Here is a 23,237-nt window from a genome sequence, read left to right as displayed (position 1 = left end):
AATCTTTAAGATTGTACATTTAGGGTCCACTTCACTATGGTTATTTTCTCTTGATCTTTATGAAAATACCTTTCTTTTTCCTTTTTTTTTTTTTTTTTTCTTTTTCTTCTTTTCTTTCTTTTTTTTTTTTTTTTCCACTGTAAAAATATTGTCTAATAACAGGTAGTTTGAACTGACTTTCCAGGGATTTCTGTATGAATGTAAAGGTGGACCAATTAACTTGGAAACAGTAGGGACCTAACTACAAGAAGCTCTAGTTAACCTTGAAGATCAAAGGACAGCCTGGACAAGTGTATCCAGCACTTTTTTATTACAACAAGAAGCTTGCTCCATACCCAGGAGGACTCACACTTCTTTTCACCCTTAACCAGTCACCCTCCCTCATGAAGGTAGCATTTGTTTAAATGTTTAAAAATAATTAATTAGTGAAGCTGCCAGTTTTAAAGTTAAGCTCATTAAAAGCAATGACAACAACAACAACAAAATATTTTTGCAGTTGTGCACTACATCAATTCAGTTGGAAGGAATTTAGATTTTTGCTGAATTTTTTCTCTAAGTAGAGAAAATTTTGGCTTTTTTTTTTTTTTTTTTTTTTTTTTTTCTAAGTAGAATCCTAATGAATCAAATATGATGATAAACTTTAAGGTGTCTTTACAAGAACAAGAAATTTAGTAATATATTTGCTAAGCTAGTGTTTTCCAGGTACATTACTTTGTTTTACAGTAATTTTAACTGATAAAATTTTATGTTTTACTGCCATCAAATCCAATTTGTTTTGATCTAATAATCTATAGATACTTTGACAAAGCACTATCCCACTCTGAACCCGTTTGTAAACTGTTTACACATGCTATCCCATGATGTGAAATTAAATACCACCACAACTATTTTCTGCACAGTATAACTCCTTAATTTTTTCTGCTATACAATGTCTACCTTCCTACTATTGAAAACCATCCTTGAATTCACTCAGTGTGAATTCAACTCTATCTCATAGTTTTCCTCTGTTTCTTGGCCTATGTATTTTGGTCCTCCATGCTCAACACTAGATTTTTCCATTCCCAGTAACTCTTCTGTGTAATTGTCTGTTGCCATTTATAGAATTTAGAGGACAGATAAAAGGAATGGCCATGTTTCAGTGAACTACTCAATTTTTATTGGACTACTCTCCCGTACTTAATCCTTTACACATCATTTAATCTCTCTTCAAACACTCATATCAAATTATTTTTTATTTTATTTTTATATATTTTCTCTGGAATTCCCTTCACAAACTATTCTGAAATAATTGACTGTTTATTTGTACATGACAAATATATAATATGTTGGCATCTCAGAATACATAGCATGGAAGTGAGAAAACATTTGTGAAAATGCCAGAACGTCATATGTGCAAATACTGCACCATATGTCAATGAACATTACTGGAGGAGGAAACTATATTATTTTACTGCAATTATTGCAAGGCATTTTAAAGTATAAAAATACATAGAAAAAGTCTGAGCCTGAAATCACATTTATATATTGCTATTTCTGAGATACTTTATCCTTGTCCTTACTTGAATTCAATGTTTCTGGTATTTCTCCACTTCAGACTGCTTAGTTAAGGTATCAGGTTATATTTAAAAAGAATTACTTCGATTTTCTTTAAAAATGTACTCAGTTCATTTCTATGTTACCTTTTCCCTGCGGTCTCTCATACCAATTAGTGAGGTACTTTTTAGATACAGACTCCATTGCAGGTCTTTGAATTTCCTGAAAAAATAATAATAATTAAAAAAAAAATTAAGAGATTTCTTGACTTTGAATTCATCCTACTTCAGACAACATAAGTAGTGTTATAGTCAGCAGAGCCTCATTAGTCCCTGATATCACAATAGCTGAGGTTTCAGTCAACTGAGAGTCTTCAGTTTGAGAAAGATCTATTATACCCTGTAAGTAACTGCCAGTGATACAGGCTGGTCTCATTGTGAATTGAAGGGTTAAAGAATGCAACATTTGTACTGCAGGCTGTTGTACTTTCAAGAGATGTCCTCCTGCAATTACTTGTTTTATAGAACACTATAAATTTGAGGAATTAGTTGGTACTGCAAAGAATAAGGGTCTGAGGGGAGAAAAAAGTTAGCACTGTGAGATTAGATGATATGGTAACAAGCCTGCACCCTGGAGTTCTCCTTTCAGAGACAGTGTGGGACCTATGGGAACCTTGCTCTGTAAAGGTTTATTGAGAATTGGTGCCTCTTCTTCATAGCCAGAGCTATGAAAGATGATTGCAGAGAGCCAATCATACCCAATAGTCTAGTCATTGTATACACCTGATGCTTCTTTGGAAAGAAGTTTGACAGGTGTCTAGTAATAGACTCAGAACTTACAGAGCCTTCACATGTCATATCATGTGGAGACCCCCTGCTGTTTGAGACCATAAGTAACACAAAGGTATTTGCCTTCTCAATCCATTTTCTTTGCTGTAAAAGAGAGATTCCTGCAGTGCTCATAGGGATAGGAGAGATGTAAAGATAGCATAGATGCAAGGTATTCTTTTTCTATTAATACTTTTCTTTTACTTTTTCTATTAATATCGTATAACATCAAATAATATGTATTTCTTTAATATAAGGCATGTAGCTCTGCAGGTGTGGTAAAGGAAAATTATTTGAGGACTTTGTTTTCTGTCTGTCTATAACATGCTATCTATTGTAAGCAGGGAAAGTAAAAATATATATGTTTGTTTGTTTGTTTGTTTGTTTGTTTTGGGGGGATGACATCCTTACCTGATTTCTGCAATATATAATACTTTCCAGTTTTTAAATGTCAATACCAAAACAAAGAAAATAAATTCAACAAAGAAATTCAACTGCGGACTTTTTTATTTATTTTTTATCTTCCTTCTTAATAATAATAAAAATAAATAATTCAGTTCTTTCAAGAGACAGCAAAATAACTACAACAGAAAGCTAAGAAACAAGATCCTTGGAATCATTTTCGATCCTTTATTAATTATCTTTCTCTAAACAGCATACCATACAAGTACAAGGTGAATCTAGCTACGTCATACATAAAATGATAATATTCAAACATTGGGAAATTGTTAATATTAGCAAATCCAAATATGAAATCTTCCAAGAATGTTTCATCTTCATATGTTGACCACAATACTTAGCCAAGAACTTCACCTCTTGATCTACTTAAAATGTATTTGGAGAAACAGCAACCTCATTAAAATCATTCCACTGAGTGTCATAGGTTCTCAAGCGAAACAGAACCACTGCATATCCTCATGAAAAGGTCAATGTTGACTCAGATTCTGTTTCTTTGATCTAAACTCATCTCAAGATCAATTTCAATTCTAAAGAAAAAAAAAATAACAATTTAAGGTTATTTTTATCATTTAATTTTTTACATATTTAATCTTGTTTATTATTAAGTGTGAGTACTGTTTATTCAATTTGCTATTTTTTCTGCTTGGCCTACTGCAGAGAAAACCAATGATGCAAGAGAAGCCATATAACTAAAAAAGAAAAAAAAGAAAAAAAAAAAAAAAACACTGGATCATAAAATTTGCTAAATCAGATGTTAGCAATTGCCTCTTCTATCCAAAAAGAAAACAAACAAAAAAAAAAAGCACCCCAATATTCTTTAATCTTCATTACTATTTTTCTTTACAAGAGCAAGAAGTGTATATGACGTCCTTTGACCACTTCTACTCTATGTGTTAATAAAGTATTTAAATTTAATGTGTCCCTCTGAATGACAACTTGCTTCTCCTAGTTACTAGTTAGTTAATAACCAAGTAAATAGTTCGTTGGTAACTTGTTAATAACTAGTTACTTAGTTACTTTCTCTGAAACTAAACAATTAATAAGCTAGGAGTTACATGAGTTATAAATTATTCATTCAAATAAATAGTCAATTTTAAAGAGATAGAGTTTGTTTGTTTGTTTGTTTGTTTGTTTAAAAAAAAAAAGGAATAGAGACAACTGCTTTTAATATAAAGCCTACACTAGTCAAAGTCTCTTTAAACACATGTAATTTGCATAAAGGAAATGTAAGCAAAGCTATATTATAGTTATTTATGTTAAAATAAATGAATGCATGGTTCAAACAAAATAATGAATCCATGATAATTTACTGATAAACAGAGGGAAATAAAAATATTACAGTTCTGTACTCTGTATACGAAAAGTATATTAAAGTTCTCCAACAGTGCTAGTCTTACCAATATTCAAGAATCTTCTCTCTTGGACTCATACAAAAGTTACAATACAGCTTTAAACTTTCTCAAGTTCTTTGGAAAATATTCAGTGTTCTCATGGGCATGTCAAATAATTTTCCTGACACTTAGAAGAAAGCAAGACAATGGGCATAGTCAAATTTTAGTTTAGCCATGACATACATAGAGATATATGAGAAGCACAGATCAGTTCTTATTTCTTGATTTAAGTTAGATTTATTCCAGATGTGGGCATTTGTAGCCAGAAGGAGACCAGAATTCTTCTCCTATAAAAAATGTTCTTTGTGAATAATGTTTGCAGTCATTTGTAGGAACCGTGGAAAAGCTGCATATCTTTTATTTATTTATTTTCCTAGAAATGAAGTACCAGGATGATACCAGGATACAGATGTAACAACAATAAGGTCAAAATAGGCAGGAACAGACACCCTTTCTTTATCAATGCAAGAAAACCCATGCCCTTATTATAGATACAATCTCTCACAGATGAGCCATCATTCTTTAATTTTGTATCTCATTCTCCATATTTGTTAGTTACGCAGATTTTAAGCTCTTAAATATAAGACTGTCTCCTACATAATACTGGTATAGCACATATCCTCCAGTCTTAAGGGACTGACAAAAAAAAAAAAAAAAAAAAAAAAGTTGTATGTTCTCTAACAAAAATACATCATTTTTTAAAGGATCAAATCTTACCATGAGAATGTCTGTTCTGTATTACAATTTTTTCACTGAAATGTAGCTTCCAGTTTTCCACATAGAGGGACACTTATTTTAATAGCATGCTGGTATTAACTTCCGACAAAGGCAGTACTTGATTTTGAAGTTTTTCATGATGTCCAAAGGAACTCCAAAGTAAACTCCTGTTTTTATTTGTAACCTAATCAATTCCTTATTTTATAAGACTCTACACCAAGCTACCTAATCCTACTCAGAAAAAAATGAATGAGAAAATAGTAAATTCATATTAGTCTTCACACAGAATAGCTGCAAGAAAGTTAAAATCTAAAGAAAGCCTGCTAAAGACAACATGCCAACTCATGACAGTTTGTTTCATTAATAATTCTTTTTCAAGTCTACAACTTTCCATGTTTCTATTACTTTGTAGATTGATTTAACTGATCTTAACTGCTTCAAACTGAGGTAGCTACAAAATAAACAAACAATCAAACAAACAAAAACAACAAAACAAAACAAAACAAATAAACAAAAAAACATTTTCAAGTGAAGACTAAATTCCATTCTGGGAGCATTTCATTAAAACCTCAAGAATTCCAGACATTAATACTTGCTGTAGGGATTTCCATAGACATAGTAGGAAGGGAATGGCACCTCTCTACAGTGAGCATGGAAAACGGTGCTGTAAAGTTTCTGTTTCCCACCATGCAATCTTCACAATTACCTATTAATTATATTCTTTGGTTGTTGTATCAACCCCAAACTGCTCTAAAAATATTCTTAAGGACAATTATCTAGCAAATCTAGAAGAAAATATTTATTGTTTACAAAATAAGTATCAAAAAGAAGACTAGGAAATGGACTGGGAGGAAAAAACAAACAAACAAACAAACAAACAAACAAACAAACAAACCTGTAACAGGATATACAGCAGGAGGAATGATTTTGCTTCATGTTGGAGGTGCACAGCTGGGAGACATGCTATTCATTCATTTTCATTAAAATGCCCTTAGACAGTTTAGCTATTTTTATTCATCACATCATTTTTAATAAAAGAAAAAGAAGGAAGAAGAAGGAAAGGGAAGGGGAAGGGGAAGGGGAAGGGGAAGGGGAAGGGGAAGGGGAAGGGGAAGGGGAAGGGGAAGGGGAAGGGGAAGGGGAAGGGGAAGGGGAAGGGGAAGGGGAAGGGGAAGGGGAAGGGGAAGGGACTTGGTTTCTACTGTGATAGAACCCAAGTTCACCAAAATCTGGAAGTGGAGCAGTCTCACTTTTCCCTTATCCGTTGTTTTTAGGATAAGTTCTTTCCTCCAGCTCAAGCTCAGCGATTTTCATTGGCTTTCAGTTTTATTCACACTTCACAATCTCCTCTACATTTTCCTCCAGAACACTTTCTTTCTATCATATCTTGAAGCTTGTTTATGCGACTCTTCACAACTACAAGAAGAACTTTTGTTCAATTCAAGATTTTGTTGAAATGAACTCTATTTTCTTCTCTTTTAATTGTTGTTCAGCTCACAGTTTGATACTTTTTCTAGCTGTATGCTGAGAAAGTACTCTCTGAGAAGAAACTGTCTGTCCTTTCCCCTGTTATGCATCCTCTGCTGTCTCTACAATGTTTGACTCAGAGCTCATCAGCCAGAATAAGGTAAGCAGGAAGCCTTCCCTTCTGTTTTCCTTCTGGCTACGTTTATTAGCAAGAAAAAATACGCAGTGTACTGATGGTACATGGTGAAAAGATACTATCACATCCATCACAGTTTTCACCAGTCTTTCTAGATTCAGACTGCTGGAACTTTTTCTTTCTACATTCAGACTGCTATAACTATTTGTGCTACTATAAGCTGACCATTCAGCAAGTTTAGACTATTTGCTCTTCAGTGTGCCTTGAAACATTAAGAGCAGTAAAAGATTTTTGACTGCATCCAGTGATTGAAGACCTTAACTGTGTGAGCTCCACAAAGATCATAATTTGAATTTATAAGAGCACATCTCTTTCTGAATAGCTAAGCATTTATTTGTGAATGGGGGACAAAGAAGAAACTGGATAATACAGAACCATAAGAATTTTTACTGTTTATATAATTTCTTGTAACATATATGAGCTTAAGCAGATAAAGTTATTCTTAGAAGAATTCTTAACTTCCCCTTAGGATCTGTTTTATTATTTCCTTTCTTGAGAAGAATGAGATTCCTATCTACTACTGATTCAGAACCTCAGCAAAATCTCCTTTTATGCCTAAAACCAGGGATTGCCTCTGCTCACACAGGAAAGAAATCCAGAATACAGGAATAAATATCTATCAACATAAATAGTTTTTCTTCTTCAGAATCCTAATTAATATTCTTCCTTTCATCCAACTCTTCATAAAACCTAATGATTTCTAAGCTGCTGAATGTCCAGATTCCTCTTATCATGTTGACAAGTATCACATTTTGTCCCCTTGTTTCTAGTTCAAACTGCTTCTAGTCTCATGTCTAATAATTCATTTTAAATACCTTAAGGATAAATACCTTTTTATTCTGTATTTGCATGTTACTAGCTTAACATAGGCTTATGACAGAAGTACTATGATAAGGCAAGTAATAAGGAATAGAAAATGATTTTTATTTCCAGATTAAAAGACATACCAGTAGCAGTTCTAATGGATCAGATGATAAATTTGCAGATTTAATTAAGTACACATTAAAACTTTGATTTAAAAAAATTGTCACTGGGCCTGGGCTTATTAAAAAAAAAAAAAAAAAAAAAAAAGTCACTAAGTATAACATAGGAAAACTATTTAGAAAGCGGCAGAAATGAGTGTAATGTTTCCAAAGAAACAGAAAAGTAATTATTACCAGAGAATTTTGTCATGAAAACAATTTTCTCTTCTACACTTTATACTAGTGAGGTTAGAAGTAAAGCTTGGTTTAAATATAAAATTCATTAAAATTCTTAGAGACATTGCTACTCTGGATAGACAGAAGCAGAGTTAAAAGGAAAGGTGAGGCTCTCATCATGGACTGTGCATGTGTATCATATAAATATATGAGAACTCTGATGCTCAATATTTAATATACATTTCTGTTTATCACCAGCATCATTATGAAATAACAGTATGAAAGCATACTGTTATATCTTGTAAAGGACCCTTAACATAGAGCAATAATTAAAAGTAGGTTTTATAGACAAATTACATATATGAAATGTTCAAATACATGTCATTCTCCAAAACACTTCCTTCTTGCCCTAATTTTCAATATTGGCATTCACAGAGAGGATAAGCCTACTTGTAAACATTCCCATAGTCATGCAACACATAATAGTTTCAAGTGACACAAGATAGAAACATTTTTTTATTATTTGACAAATTGACACTGACTGGTGCATACCCCACACATCAGTACATGCCTGGGGACAACTGGCTGGAAATAGATCATTGTGGACATGCTGGATGTGACAACTTGGATAAGTTGAACATGAGCAAGCAACATGCCCACATGGCAAAGAAAGCCAAAAGCATCGTGGGCTGCATTAGGAGGAATGTTGCCTGCTGGCCAAGGGAGGTGATCCTTCCACTCTCCTCAGTACTGGTGAGGCCACATCTGGAGTACTGTGTCCTGTTTTGGACTCCCCAGTATAAGTGACATGGACATATTGGAGAGAGGCCAGTAAAGGGCCAAACAGATCATGAAGGAAATGGAGTATCTCTCATATAAGGAAAGTCTGAGAGAACCGGGACTGTTCACCTTGGTGAAGAGGAGACCCACAGGTGTCTTGTCAATGTATACAGAAAACAGAATTTATCTAATGGGGAAAATAAAGCAGATGGAGACAGATTCTTCTCAGTGGTGTTCACTGGCAGGGCACCTCAATGATTCTGTGATTCTTCATTGCAATGGAAAAAAAGAAAAACAAAACAACAGAACAGAATAAAACAGAACAGAACAAAACAAAACAAAACAAAACACACTGCAAGTTAGCAACAGGAGTTAAATTCACAGTTTAGTATCATGTTTCTTGAAGTGTGAATATTTACTACAAATATTAATAAAAATACATGGTTGGCATCAAACTTGTAATAAATATTCTTGCAATTTATAGAAAAATCCACAGTTTCTCTAGTATGGGAATTATTAATTCAAAATACACCATCCAACTATAACATAATAAAATTATTGATATTAAATAACAAAATATTTTTCAGATCAACTAAATATATGGAACAGAAATAGCCAAAATCAATACAAGTCTTGTTTCAGTAAGCTTTAGCCAAACCAAATTTTTACTATTCTTGAGGCTTTTTTTTTTTTTTTTTTACTCTTTCTTGTCTTAACAAAAAATGTGAAACAATTCTAGATGGTAATTAAAGATGAATATGCCAACACTCACATCTGTCAAAACTGTATCAACCTCAGCCACAAAGTAAAGGATTTTTCCATACTGCAGTACTGTTGATGTGGCAGCATGAAAAGATTTCACTGTATTTCCACATGAGGAAAAATTTTAGATAGAAAAATTATCGGTAATGGCATTTGTTGTTTTCTTGCTCTATCACTATGCACAAATAAAATCTCTTAAAGACAGCTCTATTTTTATACCCACCACTAATCAGAACAGCAAAAATTTCTCAAAACCAAAAGGTCTTGTCAATCAAGAAAAGTATTAAGACAGCATCTTGCTAACACGTTTCATAGTCAAAAATTCCAGAGTAAATTAATATCTAGAAATAAGCATAGAGATATCTAGAAATCAGCCTAGCATATAGTATATTATAAAGAATATAATAGGAGAAAGAAAAATAAAAATGAGCAAGACAGGAAAGATACAAATAGGTGAATTAAACTATATGTAAACAATATTTCCCTAATTCATATTTCCTTTTCTGTTTGCAGCTTGCTCATCAGAATTCCTTACATATATAAAAACATTCATACATACATATGAATGGGAATGTATATGAAGATGCACTGCAAAGTAGGGTGGAAATAATTTCCAAAGGAAGCTGTGTATATTTATTTAGTAGTACCTACTAAATATAAATATTGGTTACCTGGCTTTCTTAGTGCTCTTGATGTAAGATTCCATTTCAAGTGTTTTGTTTTGTTTTGTTTTTTCCAGAAATTAAGGAAGACTTAGAACAATCTGTATAAACCCAGAAAGAAATCTTAGAGTACAAGGCCTCAAATATTATGTTGATTTATAACTGTGAAGTGATAATACAAAAAAAAAAAAAAGGTATATTTTATGAAAATGTCTATATAATTCCCATCTAAATAAATGGAAGTGGCTTAGAGTCTGAGCATTGTCTAGCATGGATTTTCACTATGAGAGAAAATAGATATATGATAGAAATTTGAATAAATGACTAGAAGACACTAACTTTTATACAGTGAAAAGGAAGGGAAACTAATGAAAGGGATAATAATTATAATAAAATACTTTAACAAGAACCTGTTTAGAAAGTATGGTGCATATGGGTTACTTATTAATTTAAAATTGCAGCATACTAGATTAAGACAAAAACAAGTAATAGTAATAGGGTTGGCTAGAAATAATTGTTTTGCAGGGAAAGTGATTGCAAAAGATAACTACAATTATGAGATGTAGAATTTGATACAGGAAACATGCAATGGAAAACTCACCTACCTGCAGGAAGGAATAACGAGGAGTCGAATACATCCAAACTACAGATTGAGAATAACCTCATTGTAGTAGATTTTTTTTTTGGTAAATCCTGAAAGAGGAAAACCAACCATAGTCTTCTTTGCATTTTGTTAACTTATCTTTTCAATCTTATCTTGGCAGATTTTCTATCTGGTTTCATACTAGAAAGTAGGATGGCACCAGATTAGTTATATGCTGAAAGTGCAGATGGCAGAACTGAAGCTCAGCTGTTACTGTTCAAATGAAAGAAAAGAAGATTTAAGGAAGTAAGTGGACAAGACCTCATAATGGCCTTGATTGACGTGCCTTTTTGCAACATTGTAAGTGGATTTTTACTGCTTTTCTTCTATGGAGATTTCTTTGAAGGACAGGGGTACACCAGGAATAGAGGATTTTCACTTACAACAATAATTAAATTAAACCTAATCAAACCATTTTATTATTTTGTGCCGAAGGCCAATATATTTAGCATCTCCTTCCATGCATAATAAATTACATTAGCTCTAGGCATTTTCAGAATGCTGATTTGTTAAAGATGTTCATATATATTCAGTGGCATTTTTCATATTATCCACGTAAATATAACCAGTTGAGTCCTTTTGTTTTTGAAAGGAAATAAAGTATTAAGTTAATTTGGTTTATTTTAAAGATAAAAAATATAAACCTATCCACTGATATGTCTTTTACACTTGAGACTTTGCTAAGGTCATTCCTACACTAACGTTGTCTTTTGCTGCAGTTTTAAAATAAGAGGCTCAACATTTTAACATAAGAGGCTCGAGGAGAGAGGAGAGGAGAGGAGAGGAGAGGAGAGGAGAGGAGAGGAGAGGAGAGGAGAGGAGAGGAGAGGAGAGGAGAGGAGAGGAGAGGAGAGGAGAGGAGAGGAGAGGAGAGGAGAGGAGAGGAGAGGAGAGGAGAGGAGAGGAGAGGAGAGGAGAGGAGAGGAGAGGAGAGGAGAGGAGAGGAGAGGAGAGGAGAGGAGAGGAGAGGAGAGGAGAGGAGAGGAGAGGAGAGGAGAGGAGAGGAGAGGTCCACAGACTGCAGAAGTTAAATATCTTGCATAAAACATATCAGTACTCATCATTAAAATAATTATTCTTGAAATGGCTTCATTATGTGTTGGAAATATTTTGCATAAAAACAAAGTAGATGGGATATAAAATGTTTCTACCAACTATGTACAAAACTACGTATGAACTACCCACAGTATAATATTTCCCATGTTGAAAATATTGCATTTGTATAAACTGACTTGCATATCAGTCAAGAATTCCCAAATAATATTAAGAAGCTTTGAGTCTCAAATTTCATCTGGCATATTCAAAATTTCTTTTAATTTTGCAATGTGAAAGTATGCAAACAACTGAAACTGTATCTCAGTTTATTCTAACTCCCTCTATTGTATCCAAGTTTTGAGAATCTCACATATTGTTTCACAGATTAACCAATATGGAAATGTACATATTTATATGTACATCAAAGAACTATTGAAAATCTTATTTCTGGCCTTCCATCCCAAGTTTTATATTATGTCTGTTGTTACCACCAACTTTTTCAGGTCTTAAGGGCTACAAAGATGGTGAAGGGCCTAGAGGGGAAGACGTATGAGGACCGGCTGAAGTCACTTCATTTGTTCAGCATAGAAAAGAGGAGGTCGAGGGAAGACCTCATTGCAGTCCACAGCTTCCTCACGACAGGGAGTGGAGGGGCAGGTGCCAATCTCTTTGGTGACCAGTGATAGGACCTGAGGGAATGGTGTCAAGATGCAACAGGGGAGGTTCAGGTTGGACATCAGGAAGAGGTTCTTCACCAAGAAAGTGGTTGCATGCTGGAACAGGCTCCCCAGGGCACCAAGCCTGTCAGAGTTTAAGAAGAGTTTGGACTATGCTCTCAGTCATATGGTCTGAATTTCTGGGTAGACCTGCGTGGAGCCAGTATTTGGACTCGATGATTTCAACTCGGGATATTCTATGATTATATGATTCTATGACTTTTAAAAATTAAGCTTGTTGATTTCAAAATTTTTAGAGGCCACTAAGATTTTAATGTATGTGATCTATAGTAATGTTTTCTGGAATATTAGTCATGTCTATGGAACTGTAGGAAAGAAGGGAATTAAAAATGAGATTCTATAAGTTCAGAACAGTAAGCCATTAATAATATACAATGAAACTGAATCTGAGGTACAATTCTCCTAAAGAGGTAGTGCTATTTTTGTAATGTTTTTGGCACAAATATATGAGATAAAAATGCATTAGATTTATGTCTTGAGATATTTACACCTATATATTGGGTTGTAACTCAGCTTAAATTGAGTATATCACTATTTTTGTATTTAGAATCTATAGATCTGGTACAGTATTACTTGACAACTTCTTAAACCAACCTGCAACCCCAATCCTTTAGAAATATCAGAAACATAAAATAAATAAATAAATAAATTGCTAAATCAGCATGTAGCAACATGATTATAAGAAGGATTTATCATCAGCTTCTGGTTTATGTTATATTAATATCTGAAAAAGCTATTTAAACATTAAAATTAATACATCATAAAACAATAGAAATACTTCATATAAAATAGTTTTATTTGAATCACAACTACTCACAATAGCTATGAATATCCCCATTCAAATTGCTACCATGAATACTGTATAAAATGAGAATAAACTAAAAGTAAAATTAGAATACTCCTTTATAAATTACTATATGTCAAGCTAACAAATGGTAGACTTGTCATATTGAACAACTAAATGTCTAAATGATCATTCAGCACTCATAGTGTAGGGAAAAAACACTAGCTTTGTTGGCTATAAAGCAGTTGCTCGATTTTTCATACTGTCATTCTGCTCTATTAGCAAAGCCTAACACAATTAGGTATGAATATGCAGTAATAACATGCAAATTGTTCCCTCTCAATTGCCCCAAGGCAGCAGTCTCAGCCTTTCAAAGCTTGATTTCTTCTACATCATTACAGGCTTGGCATAATTCATCAGAATAAAAAAATACCTCAGCCTTATTGCATGTGGCCAGCTAGTAAAATCATCAGTAGTTGTTAACCATTCTCCCTCAATAGGTTTGTTAGCAACGCTGTCCCCAGCTCCCTGCCACTCCTGCACTTGTACATGTTTCCCTTGGGTAATGTTAGACACTACATTTGAGCCTGCCAGAACAATTAACCCTACTGTTAATTAGAATGAAATGTCAGGCGCACAGATGGTACAAGCTGGCACCCTGCCATCCTGCCAACTGCTGCTGAAAGCAGCTACCCCACTGCTGACAGCTGTTCAGCTATGTCCCAAACCAGCAGATGTCAAAACTTTCCAGCTGAGGAAAGCTAAAAAAGCAATGATGGGGGTTTCTAGTCCCAGCAGTAATGATGACTGTTTTACTGTTATTGTATCTATTACCTGTTGTCATACTGTACCCATCAAGTGGAGTCATCAAGCAGCAAGATACAAATTAAAAATACCGAAAGTCAATAATTGTAAAAGTGCTTTTCAAGCTAATTCTGTAAAACTGTCTCTCTCTCTATATATAAAAGAATGGAAGAATGACAAAGAAACATACCTATATGATGATACATTGTATTAGAAAGTATTATTCTAAATATTTAAATATTTGTACAGTGGAGTATGAAAATCTTTCCTGAAGACAATTGTTAACATATGAACTCATTTCTTCAAATCTTAGTAACATGAGCAATTTTCACATGAGCAATTTGCCTATTTGATTTTTTTTTAATTGTTTTGAGATATGAAACAATGAAGACAAAGTTTCAGAAGTCCAACTGTACCCAAATTCTCTCATTGCCTAAGCAACCAATAATATGAATTTAACGCTAAATATGTGAAGGAAAGATCACAGAACTTCTTCTGGAGTGAATCAGGGTTCTAATTCTGGCAACTATGCTTTGGTTACTTAAATTCCTCTTTGATTTTAGAAAATCTGTTTTGGCTTTTAATTTTTGAAAATTTAAAAAAATATTATGGAAGATACCATTTCTGCAATGTGAGAAATTCTCCCTTACGTTCATAGCTGCATAAAGATAGTAGAATGAGTACTTTCTTCAGGATTTCTTTACAAATATTATATCACTTAGCTTTTGGCAATAATAATAATAATTAAACAAATTAGAAATATTTTTAAAAAAATAATATTGTTTCTTATATACTTATTCTAACCAACTGTTCAGCAATTAAATGATTTTTACCAAATAAAAAGAAATACAGAATAAAATACTATTATTAACATAATTATGATATATTTCTTTTACAATTCAACAAGATTACACTAATATCTGCAAAAAAAAAAAAAAATCCATGAATTATAAATTTTGAGCAAATGACTTCAGTTACCTTAGAAGTTTTTGGGAAAGAAGTTTTTGAAAAGAATTTCTGTAAAGTTAGAATTAAGGAAAAAATAGATGTCAAATATATAAATAACAAAAATCAGTTAAATTGACTTTTTTTTTTTTTCTTTGAATACACATTTCATATATTCCTATAGGGATGCACTTTCAAATGTATTGTTTCTGACTCTGTCTTGTCAGTCTATAAGACACGTATCTGTCCATATTTATTATGTTTATATTTAGCTAAATGCCTTTGATATAGGTTCGTTTGGATTCATATATAGCTTCAGCTTATGTGGTGCTAGTAAGAAAGTAATCACTTGCATATTTTAATATTAGTTTGGTTCTGGTTTAGATTTTTTTTTTTCTACAGTTAGGTAGTTATATACAAACTTTAGGAGAAAGACATAATATAAAGAAATAAATGTAACATATACTTAGTTCATCAGATTGCTAATGGTTCATTGAACTTACTTTGCAGTCAGAAGCTTCATATAAATATCATGTACACTAAAAAAAGGAAAACAAATATGTGCTAGCAGAGGATCTAAGGCACTTGTTGCAGAAGGCAGTCTTTGATAGTTATACTAGAATCTTGCCAGATATGGCAGCTCTAGCTTTAGATACAACTAATAACTGTCATGGATAAACTACTCTACAGTAATTCATAAGACACTTCAGACACAGTTGTCTTCAATGACCGTAGTAAAATTTAAATCTAAGGATAGGTATCAGCCCAAAGTACTTCAATTTTTCTAAAGAACGTAACTGATAAAAGACTCTTGTTTCACTTCCTTTTTTCACGTCACGAAGCTTTTCTAAGATATTGCCTGTCCTTTATACGGTGTGGAGATGCTTGTTGGAGGCCTCATGTATTATTTTGGAAGGCATACCTTTCAAGAGTGTAAGAAGAGAATTTAGGATTAAGTTGTTCCTGCTTTGTCTGGACATGAAAAGAATTTAGTAGGAGACCTTGTTGATATGGTGTATGTTTGCAGGCAGCTGTCACTAGTCATGAAAGCCCATTTGTTATTTGTTGAGCTACCATTAACCTGGATGTACAGTTTGCATTGTACAGCCACGTATCTTCATATAATACTTCTGATGCAGACAACACACCTTCTAGACAGAAAAGTAGCCAGGCATACTGCAAAAAATCAAAAAAAGGAAGGGAAGGGAGGGGAAGGGAGGGGAAGGGAGGGGAAGGGAAGGGAAGGGAAGGGAAGGGAAGGGAAGGGAAGGGAAGGGAAGGGAAGGGAAGGGAAGGGAAGGGAAGGGAAGGGAAGGGAAGGGAAGGGAAGGGAAGGGAAGGGAAGGGAAGGGAAGGGAAGGGAAGGGAAGGGAAGGGAAGGGAAGGGAAGGGAAGGGAAGGGAAGGGAAGGGAAGGGAAGGGAAGGGAAGGGAAGGGAAGGGAAGGGAAGGGAAGGGAAGGGAAGGGAAGGGAAGGGAATCCAGAATTAAAAGATTGGCAGCTTCCCCACACAGACTTTGCAGTAAAGTTTCAGTGACTCTCAGACAGCGTCAGTGCTGGCACCCTCCCTGTTACTGAGCTGTCTGCAAGCCTAGACTCTCTGCAGGACTGCAATTCCACCATGACCCCACAGCAGTGCTGAAAGTCTAAGGTCCCAAGCTGTACTGTCTGGTCAAGTGGTATTCAGTACCATGCATAGTGCATAGCCTGTGGCAACAGTCAACCTGCTGATAATGGTCAACACAAGGTGCAATTGTAACACCATGTCATAAGCATCATATAAATGACGAATTTTCTGTATCCTATGGCCAGGACACACTAGAATCCCCTACCAATTTATGATATAAGCTGGGCAAAGACCTAGTTACTGCACCAAAAGGTCCTACCCAAAATTCAGGGTCTGTCAGCAAGTATCAGGACTTCAGTTATGGTTCCTCTGACACAATGACTCTTAGACCTGTTTGACAATTGTTTGGCAACACAGGAACTTCTGCTAAGACTCTCCCAAGTCACCATCTTCTCTGAGTTTAGACAAAATACAAGAAGAATTTGTACTTGATAGTTTTGGTTTCCCTGGCTCTATGAAGCTGGAAAATTTGACTGGACAACATATCTCTTTGCTTCCCAATGGAAAAAGTAAATTAACAAATGAACAAAAAAGACTTTAAGAGGATCCTTCAGACATTTGTTTTCCCTTTTTTCTATCTCCTGATTCGACCTATGTGGTGGTAACTCATTCAGTCAGCTCCCACATGAGCCAGGACTAGTAAGATCTCCCACTTTTCCACTTTAATCAATAATTTCACAAATAACTTCCCCAGCCAAGGAGCAGCACTGACTCATTTTGATACAGCTCTTACCCCTTTCTCCTATCTTTTTATCCTGAACATTTTAACTACCCCTCTCTTCAATAAGGAAGGTTTTATGCAAGGACAAAATATACCATATATATGAAATAAAAAAGAACACTGAAATTATTATAACTAGATAAACATCCTCACAGGAGGTTCAAGATTTAGGTCAGGGAATTATTATTTCACAGATAAAGAGAAATATTGCTAAAAGAAAGAAGGAAATAAAGTAACACTGATCTAAGAAAGATTCTCAGAAACATTTCTTCTTTTTATCACAGAATAAAAGTAATATCAAAGAAAGTAATATCAAAGACAGTAACCTCTTTCCTACAGAATTACTTTAAGAAAATTTCAAAGTTCAGAACTGGGCATTACTCTTTGCAATAGCAAGAGTAATGCCTCAGTACCACACATACTTCTTGGCTAACAGCCTAGTGAAATTGAAGTCAAGGGTTAAAGGGTTAAATTTCTGATGCATCTGTTGGGCCAAGATTCGAGTAAACTATACATAAGATTATTGTTGTTGTTTATTTACTGTTTCTTTCACAGAAGAAAAAAAAAAAAAAGGAAAGATATGGTGGAGCTCATCAAACTCACTAAGAGATGCTCTATTTTAAACAAGTTTCTTTCTCAACTTTGGTAAATGAAAGACAAAAAATTGATTTGAAAACCTTCGCAGAAGTGCCTCCCCCACCCCACTTGCTGCTAACAAAGGTACTTGAACTAGTGCCATCTCACAAACAACTGTCAGATGTTTCAAACCCACACAGATCCTCAGGGCATTCAGTACATTTATACGAATCAAGGACATTGGGTATGTGCTTTGGATCAGAGGGTTGATAATATGCATACTGAATGCATCTCAGACATAAAGGATCTCATTTATGTTCTCAGGGTATAGTGCTTCAGGCACAAAACAAAGTATTTTCTCTGGTGTTCAAGCTGCACATACCTCCCTATGCACAGCCTCTTTTTGCAATGTATGCTCACTGTATCTGAGACAGTGCACATAGTCCCTACCATGTTTTTGATCAATACATGCACTACACACCATATGTAGATTACTACAAAACAATATAATAATAAATACATAAAAATTAAAAATTAAAGCTTTTGTTCAGAGCTCATTCAAAGACTGAACTTTTAAATACTGTAGGCAATGTCTACTAGTTAAGCAGTTCCTATTAATAATTACTAATTTTAGTGAATCTGACAATTAGTAATTATCTTTACTAAACACTTAAAGAATTCCTTACAAGCTTTGAGTGTCTCAAATAAACCACCAACAGCAACCATTTAAGCCATTTAAAGATTTTAATCTCAATGTACAGTACATGAGCACATATTCTGAACATGAGATCTATAAGCTGAAGGAAAAATGAAATTTCAGTGGTTACCATCAATTTAAGTCTATATTAATGCTGTAGATTTTCTTCAAGTACTTGCTTAAATTAGAGTTGACACCTATTTCAAATCATGCATTTCTGAAATCCTTATTAATAAGTCACCACTATTTTAAAATATTCATCACCAAAATTAGGTCAGATTATTAAGGGATTATTCCTACAACGCTTGAAATTTAGAGTGTCTGAACACCCACATTTTCAGTGACTTAAGTGGAACTTCCTTGAAAGCTACATGATCTCGTGGATTAAGTTTAGGCCTGGGAGCCATAAAGTTCTGAGCTCTGTTTCCTCTTATTTACTTACATTACATTACATTAACAATTTTTTGTACTTGACATTAGTACTATTTAGTCTGAAATCAGGTTTATATATATTTATATTTATATGACTGATTAGGACACTGGCAAATTTATGATGTTAAATGATATCCTGAAGGTGTGAGAAACAACATACCAAATTCACCTCTGGCGTTCTGTATTCTCTTCAATATCAAAGTGTACATGTAAGTGCATGGTGGAAGAGGTGGGAGAGAAGAATGGGGACCCCTCTAATTCTGAATCTCTGTTTATGTCCCACCAAAATCAAACAAAAAAAGAAAGAAAACATCATTTGAGCATTCAAAATAAGCGTACATTTAGTAGAAAATTAGTGGTGGAAGACTGGCGAAATAAAGTGCCGATCTGTACAAGGCTTACAAATAATAGATATATTTCATATTGAAAATATCACGTACTTCACAGAGAACCTATGAACTGTCTAGGCAGACCTTTTAAAAATACGGACACTCCAAAAATATATTAATTTACATTTCAAACTTTGACATAAGATTTTTTTTCTCTGAGCAGTATTTTTATTGAAAATAAGAATGTGGCATACTTCTCCCCATCACCTCACACTTTTTCTAATCTCTTCTTGGAGCCAAAAGGATTTCCACTAAATTTTCCTGCTTATACTAACAAGATCCTGAATTCTACAATAATATTCCCCTTCCTTTTGCAGTAGCCAATTTCTTCTTCTCCAAAAGGTCATTACTGAGTTACACGATGTGTTCCTGTCCCTCTTAGGGTTTATACATAATACCTCATAAACATAAAACTAAATGGATACTGTGGCTAGATGACATATTTCAATAACAGGAGATTATTACATTGAGAATTGCTACCTATTTGGTATATTCACAGATTAAATAAATATGCTGTACAAAACATAACATTTACAAAATACACTAACAGATATAAATATATATACACACAGAGAGCAACAAATTGTATGTACATACAGACAAATACATAGCACATTATAAATATAGATTAATGCACTTTAGAATATTTAAACTGAATAATTTCTGACAAATGATCTAATCTACCAAGAAGGTTTAAAGGTTCCACATAACTACACATGTAAGTATGCCCTTACTGCTGACCTTACAATGCACTTAGTATCTTGTACTTCACTAATGCTGTTTCTACCACTACAAGCAATTTATTCTACCTCACGTTCATCAAGTGCTCATAAATCAGCATTAGGCCACTTTTTTTTACTGAGTTGCTGATTTTTAGCCAGCAGACAGCAGCAGCAGTTGGATTCAAAGCCTAATATTGGCACACATATTGATTTTAATTAGTCTAATTAGTTCATTACACTAAAAATCAAACAGACCATTTATTACATTCCCAACTAATGACATATGATCAAGGATTTAATATGATAATGAGCAAGATCAATTATCACTCATAAAGGAAGTCATTAACAAGTGTAAACACTGCCAAACTGAATACCATTACAAATTATGAAGTCATAGCTAGGTCATTTGCATAGGCATACTAATTTTATTTCCTGATATTCCTTCCATTTAATACTCTGACTACCTTTCATAAAGCTCCTTTTTTTTTTTTTCATGAGATTTGATTCATTGCTGTAAACTCAATTCTTACTGTCAGTAATACAATTGTTCACTACATAGTCCTTAAATTCTGTGCTATTAATTCAAGGTTCAAGCACACCAGATGATGTGTATGGACTCTCTCAGAAAATATTATGGAATATTACAAGAAGGAAGTGAGGTTTCCAGCTGTATCAAAGCAGATCCAGGACTAGGACTATTTGTCTACTTGGGAAAATTTAAGAACTACCTTCTTTGTGGTCTGGAATATTTCACACACAAAATTGAGCGTATGATTGAAGTCTGTCCTGCCCCTGTTGTTTAGCAGTATTAAAAGAAGGAATCAATATCCACCAGGGCATTTTCACCTTACTGTAGAAACAGCAGAATTAAAATTTTTAAAATAAGATATACAACTTGAGCTCTAAGTAGTTAAATATTCTGTTCTCTTTAAAGTCTCAGTACTTAATTCTATTTGAATTTCTGCAAGGTCCCTGTCACAATCATTATCTATTCAGTATCTTACAGTAACATCCAAGATGTCAATCAAAATCATAGCAATTATACTTTCTATTATAGGAGAATTATACCTACATGTGCACAACAATCAAGAATGTAAAGTATAATACATCAATTTGCAAAAATTACTTTTCTCCCATTTTAGTTTATAAAGGTTACTTTGGAATACTTTTACTATGCACATCTCCAGATTTTACTCATTTGCTGTATTTTTTATAAGAAAATGGAAGAAGTCTCCATTCCGTTGAAGATTTTTAAAGAAAAAGCTATAAATCCCACCAATAGACCAGTGACTTGATGTTTAAATTCCATGGGTAGAAAGAAAATTGAATTTACTAATACTCAGATTAGAACTTCATACAAGAAGCAAAAGCTTTTAAGTATAAAACTAAATTTTTAATTCAAAAGATACCTTGCATATTGTGAGGATAATAGTCTAGAAGCAGCACATTATTAATAGATTTAACAGCGTTCAATCTATATCAAGGTGATAGGCAACTCTAGGTATGTTTGTATGCTCATCAATAACAGAAAGCTATACCTTCAGATTCTTTGATTAACTTTCTTACAAGGCCTCAGTCTTGGATAGCGTCATCAAAAAATATTCCGCACTTTGCAGGAATAAACTCAATGTTGTCAAATTCTAGTTTTTCCATAACACGTATTAATATATAGGTGCTTGTTCCTTCTACTAAATTTCAAAGTAAATAAATACTCATTAATAATTCTTAAGTTAGTGCATCCCTGTACCAAATAACTCAGGAAATGTGCAAAACATGAAAAAACTAGCTACGTAACTTTTCAATCATAAAGATCGGAACAGCTCTTTAAGGCACTGCAGAGCCAAAGCTGCCACACCCACTATCCATCTCCATTTAGTTTGAGATTGGTAGAAGTTAACTGATATATAGCTGGGTCATTAGCTGTTTCATGACTTCAGGTTTTATGTGCTTACATGCATTAGAGCTTATAATTTTGTATATATTTTTGCTTAGTACTTAATTGGATATATTCTGGATTCTGCTATTTAAATAACCAGGTCACCGATTTTATTCAATACATACTTTCTTAATGTCATTTTTATTCTAGTTCAAGTCCACTTTTTTTTCTTTTTTTTTCACACTTTTTGTTTTTCCTTTCTTCTCACTTCTACTCATTTGATCATCCCTTCCACTTCTTTACTCTGAATCTTTACTCCATTTACTCATTACTCCATGCCATTTTTTCTCTCTCTCTTTTCCTAACACATCTCTGTGCCTTAGCTGCCAAATTAGTTTGTGATTGCTTTAAATACAAATGGAAAATTGTATGGAATTTAAGTATATGTTTATATGTACACAAGAACACTATTTAGATGTCACAATAAACACTGAACTAATTATTGGCTACTATTCTATACAGTATTTACAGGAAAGATTTAGAATAAAGATTCACAACACCTTTTTTTGTTTTGTTTTATTAATAAATGAATAAATAAACAGACAAATAAATAAAAGCTATCAGTTATCACTTACCACCATAGGAAGGGAAGTTCTGTGCCATGGTCACAATGACGGATGTACAGTCTATTTGTCTCTGACCCAGAGAACGAAAAACCAAATATCACCGTACAGTTCAGACTGACTAAACAGAAAACAAAAGGTGGGAACAGTACTTAAGTAAAGAAAATAGAAATACATTCTGACAGATTAAATGTAATACATAAAAATGCAATTCAAGTATAAAAGAAAAAACACAGACCTTTAACATCTTAACTAGTAATGAAATCTAAAGATTAATATTAATTTCCAAAACATCAGGAAACAAAACTCTGTCAGGGAGATGGTAGGACCAACTGACAACCTCAGAGTCACTGCACAGAAGCTAAATGAGGTCTCTGTACTAGCATTCACTGTGGAAGGAATTGAGGAGATGACTGTATTGGAACCATTTGGGGGCAGAATGGGCTGCAACAGATTGTCTGTCTGAAATTGAACTGTGAAAGCAGTTGCGGTACAAACAGGCATAATGGACCAGACACCATAACCACCTTAACCCGACATCATAACAGACAGTATGCATCCACATACCCACATGCAACTCAGGGAGGAACAACCTGAATTAATAATGTTAGGATGTAACCTCTTGTTCTTCCTTAGTACAGAATGCAAGGTATCAAAAGCAATGACTATATATATAAGGGGCACCAGGGGACT

General features: G+C 33.8%; 1 long non-coding RNA gene across 1 annotated transcript in view; it reads right to left on the bottom strand.

Moving 5' to 3' along the window:
* Window positions 1-2,976: 2,976 nt before the first annotated feature.
* Window positions 2,977-23,237, bottom strand: part of LOC311432098 — a 58,555-nt gene continuing 38,294 nt past the window's right edge. The window contains exons 4-7 of the long non-coding RNA XR_014689821.1: window positions 22,557-22,665; window positions 10,539-10,626; window positions 8,639-8,777; window positions 2,977-3,346 (exon numbers count right to left, since the gene is read on the bottom strand). This is a non-coding gene — a long non-coding RNA (uncharacterized lncRNA). The remainder of the gene's footprint in view (window positions 3,347-8,638; window positions 8,778-10,538; window positions 10,627-22,556; window positions 22,666-23,237) is intronic.

Source organism: Aythya ferina, assembly GCF_964211825.1.
Source record: "Aythya ferina genome assembly, chromosome: 2".
Classification (NCBI taxonomy): Eukaryota; Metazoa; Chordata; class Aves; order Anseriformes; family Anatidae; genus Aythya; species Aythya ferina.
This window is presented reverse-complemented; position numbering and strand designations above follow the sequence as displayed.